The following is a 5,419-nucleotide window of genomic DNA, read 5'->3' as shown; positions in this document are numbered from 1 at the left end:
TGACCCTGTACAATGATTGGACAAAATGATCTATGTAGACCGTAATGAGCTATACAGGGTTTCCGTTTTACGAGCTCAACCATGGGGATCTCGGATATTTGAAGAGATACAAAGTAGGTTAAACTAGGGCAAAGATGCGCATTTTCGAGATTTGTAAGGTGTCGTTTTAAAAATTACAAAATTTCCACTACTTCCGGAATTATCTGGAAAAAAGCGAAATTTTGGAAAAAGGTTTTTAATTTTTTCTGGACTTGTTTGAAAAGTCAAATCGCACATCGTCACAGCCAGTTTTTCTCCTCTACAAGATGGCGGAATCAAATTTGGAATCCGACGTTTCGATTTTCCAAAACCATCATCAGCTTTGTTTTTTCATATGGGCGCCATATTGGATTTCAGCTTTTTTTTCTGGTTAAGACGATGTATCACATGTTAAGATTCGGACTTGCAGTTTGGAGGAAAAATGAAAAATACTTTCTTTGCGAAGAGGGCCTTGTAAATAACGGTACATGACGTTGTTTTGATAAACAAATTATTGACACTCCGACTGGATGTCACTTAACGTCACCTACATTTACAAATTTGGTGTAATATTATTTTTAAAATGCCCTTTTCAACTGAAAAAAAACCGAGATTTGCTAGAAATTTATAACGCATCTCATACAAATGTACAAATTACTACAAACCTACAACTACAAACATACCTACAGTGGACCAGACATGTTCATTGTGTGGATTGAACATGCCTGAGTTGGTAAACTTGTACTCGTCAGTGAAGATCACGTTGGCGAGAAAATGGGGATTTTGCTCCAAACGGGGCATAACACTTCTACAACATGCTACTCGCCGTTCAGCATCTCCTGGATTCCTGGCCACCCTTGAGATATGTGGAGCGATATTTTTGTTTTTTTAAGACTCTCTAAACTGACTGGTGAGATGTGTCAATTTCTTCTGCTATCGCCCTTGTGGATGTATATGGATTATCTTGGACCTAATGGAAAGTTCTGAGCTGTTTAATCTGTGCTAAACTTAAGTGAGCTACTTTTCTGAAAGTGTTAACAATTTACTCACCGTTCGTAAAATGTCCGCTTCATTAACATTTTGTCTATTAACACGTCTTCTAGGCTTAGAAAATGCTCCAAACTGCTAAATTTCAATGAATTACCAGAAAGTAATTTTACGCAAGCTGTTGTTTTTCTGGATACCGCTGTAGGTATGTTTCTGAAGTAATTTGTAATATTAATATGTGATGCGTAATAAATTTCTAGCAAATCTCGTTTTTTTTTGCCTTTTAATAATAATATTACACCAAATTTGTAAATGTAGGTGACGTTAAGTGACATCCAGTCGGAGTGTCAATAATTTGTTTATCAAAACAACGTCATGTACCGTTATTTACAAGGCCCTCTTCGCAAAGAAAGTATTTTCGATATTTCCTCGAAACTGCAAGTCCGAATCTTAACATGTGATACATCATCTTAACCAGAAAAAAGAGCTGAATTTAAAAATGCAAAAATCCAATATGGCGCCCTTATGAAAAAACGAAGCTGATGATGGTTTTGGAAAATGAAAACGTCGCATTCCAAATTTGACTGCGCCATCTTGTAGAGAAGAAAAAATGGCTGTGACGATGTGTCAGTCATTGTTCATTTGTCACTTTAAATAAGTCCAGAAAAAATTAAAAACATTTTTCCAAAATTTCGCTTTTTTCCAGATAATTCCGGAAATTATAATTTTTAAAACAAAAACTTACAAATCTTGAATATACGCATATTTGCCCTAATTTAACCGGCTTTGTATCTTTTCAAATAACCGAGATCCCCATGGTTGAGCTCAAAAAAGGGACACGCTGTATACATTTTTGAACTAAATATTTCAAAAAGTGTAGAGTCGCTATGGGGCAAAAACAAAGTTAAACTCAAAACTTTAACGCCTCATATTTTGGTAAAAAAGCGTTATTAGACCTATATGTGCATATGAATTTTTAGTAATATTTTGAGACCTAGAGTAAGCTGATAAATTATTATTGAGGACTTATTCTGGAACATCCTGTATAACATACTACTATAAGTAAGTCAATAATACATTCTGAACGATTTGGCGAATATACGTGGATGTCAAACGTGGTATATTCGGGGGTAATATCCCTAGTGCATTTAATTTTTCCGGAAAAATTCGGTAAAACGAGTTTCTAAGTAATTTGTTTTAACAAATAGCATGAGCTTCTAAAAATCATCCCAGTCGAAGACGAGAATTTTTCGAATTTTTTTCCGGAAAAACTGCTGACAGCTAAGTTGACAGTTGTTAAGTGATTTTTCCACTTAAAATTTACATTTGTTATACTAATTCTTGATAGCGATTGGTCAAAATTGATAGGAAGGAAATAATCGGGGGTAATTAATATCCCTAGTGCATTTAATTTTTCCGGAAAAATTCGGAAAAACGAGTAATTTGTTAAAACAATTTACTTAGAAACGAGTATTCCAATTTTTCCACAGGAAAAATTAGATGCACGAGGGATATTTGGTAAGATTATTTCCTGAGTTAAATAAACATTTTATTTTAATTAAAACAATAAGAACAATAACTTTCAAGCTAGAAAGGGTAACACTATTCTTTATGTTGCTGTGAGGAGTGTGAAATTTTTTCGAATTTTTTTCCGGAAAAACTGCTGACAGCTAAGTTGACAGTTGTTAAGTGATTTACTAATTCTTGATAGCGATTGGTCAAAATTGATAGGAAGGAAATAATCATAATAAAAAAAACTGACACATAATAATATGGTCGCTATGTTAGTAATACCTCATTAATCATGAGCAAAATGGACACATACAAAACAATTTTGGCATATTTTATCACCCAGTTGGATAAATAAATTGCAACATACACCGCGCGGTACCAAAGAGCTCTTGCTATTAGTAAATTACAACCAATCGTAATTATTTTCAAAATTAAGAAAATGTCAGTGTAACATTAGCGAATGAAATTTGAGTGCTATATTGTGACAGTGACATAAATTTTCACTGTCACACATTGTGACATCTGTTTTTTGATTAATGCTGCGAGCTCAAAGATAATACCAGACTCTTCTCACTCTCTACTCAGAGTTCCTGAGACTATATTGTTACGGTTTGGGCCTACTATGCTCGATACTTCTGAACGAGCACTCGATTCGGGATGGAATCGACGCGCCGCAATATCTGGCCGGGCGCGTGTTAAAGTAGGCCATCGTTAAATAGCGAGACAGCGAGAAACATCTTATTTATTGTTGAGTTAAATTGACTTTGTGTAAACCCACGGGAAAATTGTAACAATATTCTTATGGGCTTTTGATTAATACCAGTTTGAAATAGTCCCTGCCAATAGTCTCTATTTTAATTTACTGATATCACTTTGATCCTGAGTAACGCCAATTTCAACTTGTTCCTTGTCTCGTAGATAATTCTTTTTTCCACTACTAACATGATAAGAGATGAAATATAGATGAAACCTCCAGACCCTTAAATAAAAAAATTAAAAAACAACAAAATTGTTGGGGTGATGGGAGGGGAGGAAAATGGTGAGGGGTAAATGGGAGGCAATTCCCCAGAATTTTATTGCAAAGTTGGTGGATAGCATGCCAAGAGTTGCGGAGTTATTGAAACGACAAGGTATTAAGAACAAATGGTTGGTGGTTTGTAGCCCGCAAAGTCATCGGATATGAACGCTGTGGATCTGTTTTATTTTAAATTAAAAAACGTTATTTTCGGGGGTAATATCCCTAGTGCATTTAATTTTTCCGGAAAAATTTTCCACCACTCTCGCTCTTGCTATTTGTTAAAACAAATTACTTAGAAAAGAGTATTCCAATTTTTCCACGGGAAAAATTAGATGCACGAGGGATATTTGGTAGGATTATTTCCTGAGTTAAATAAACATTTTATTTTAATTAAAACAATAACTTTCAAGCTAGAAAGGGTAACACTATTCTTTATGTTGTTGTGAGGAGTGTGCAATTTTTTCGATTTTTTTTCCGGAAAAACTGCTGACAGCTAAGTTGACAGTTGTTGACAAGTGATTTTTCCACTTAAAATTTACATTTGTTATACTAATTCTTGATAGCGATTGGTCAAAATTGATAAGAAGGAAATAATCGATTAAATTTACCGACTTACATCGTTTATTAGTATGGTAAAACCAATGAATAAAAAAAATGTAAACATAGCAGGAAGGAGCAGTAGCAATCAAAGAGGGGGACAGAAACAAGGGGGAGGCGGGGGGAGTAATATGGCGGCCGTCAACTTCCGGTTGGCACTATCAGATCTAAATTTAATCTTGTCCACTGTACAACTTAATTTAAATTTGCAAAACTCAACTGTTAAAGAACCACAAACAAACAAAACAAACTAACACTATACTACAACAAATACAAACAACAAATTTTTGCGGGTTTGAAACTCCAAACTTTCAATGACTGCGTCAATTCAACTGCGCAGTAGGCGAATGCGCAATCAACTTCCGTCCCCCTCGCTTAATGCACAAACGGGTTATAATTTGTATTATTGTTACCTCCTGATACTTGTTCTTTTTACTCATTGGGTAAAACATTTCATTTTTATTTTGTTTAATAGTAAACCCTGTAGAACGCGGTTTATAAATGTTCATCTAAGTCGGTAAGTTGAAATGTAACTTTGCTGGCAAAAAAACTTACTTCTCTTGTTATAAATTTAATAATTTCGAACTTAAAACAAGAGAATTTAAAATAACCACATTTTAAAAATTTTGCAATAAATTTTGTAATAGGTCTTTAATCGCCAAACTAGCAAAAACATCTAGATATATGTATTGGATTATTAAACAAATAGTGTGCTTCCTTATCCAATATCATTATTTTCCATTAAAATTACTGAACATGATCATATGATAAAACATATGATTTTGTTTTAAAAGTTTTTTTGGGTCACCCTGTTTAAATTTTTTACTTAAGTTGAGTAGTTTTACGTGTAAGCTAATCTCGTACTTCTTCTGGAAAGGATCTAAAGAAATTGTTGAATTTGAAACAAGATAATCATTATAAACCACATTTTAAAAAATTTGCAATAAATTTTGGTAAACAGTCCTGAATCGCTAAACTGGCAAAAACGTCTTTGGATATTGACCACAAGGCTCGATAAAGGTTATTGTGAAATCCAAAATAGTAGTTTTCCTATTCAGTGTGCAAAGTTATGTTTTCCCACACGCGAAAGCAGTTAGACGAACGACGCGAAGCGAAGTTCGGATAAGCTTCAAGTGCGGGAAAACTACTTTGCACACGTGTTAGGAACAATATTTTTTTTACGAATGAAATATCTATACATTTTGTTTTTAATTTTTATTGATATTAAAAACAATAACTTATAACTATTTATTGTTATTAACAACATTAATGTTAAATGTACAGTTG

At 33.8% G+C, this 5,419-nt stretch overlaps 1 long non-coding RNA gene across 1 annotated transcript; it reads right to left on the bottom strand.

The window, feature by feature from the left end:
- Window positions 1-629: 629 nt before the first annotated feature.
- Window positions 630-1,635, bottom strand: LOC145729452 (uncharacterized). Its single transcript, XR_014178356.1, has 2 exons — window positions 1,069-1,635; window positions 630-988 (listed from the first exon to the last, which is right to left on the bottom strand). It is a non-coding gene; the product is annotated as an uncharacterized LOC145729452 (long non-coding RNA).
- Window positions 1,636-5,419: the final 3,784 nt, after the last annotated feature.

The sequence above is a fragment of the Ips typographus genome, linkage group LG5 (genome assembly GCF_016097725.1).
Source record: "Ips typographus isolate SLU linkage group LG5, UJ_Ityp_2.0, whole genome shotgun sequence".
NCBI classification, from domain to species: domain Eukaryota; kingdom Metazoa; phylum Arthropoda; class Insecta; order Coleoptera; family Curculionidae; genus Ips; species Ips typographus.
This window is presented reverse-complemented; position numbering and strand designations above follow the sequence as displayed.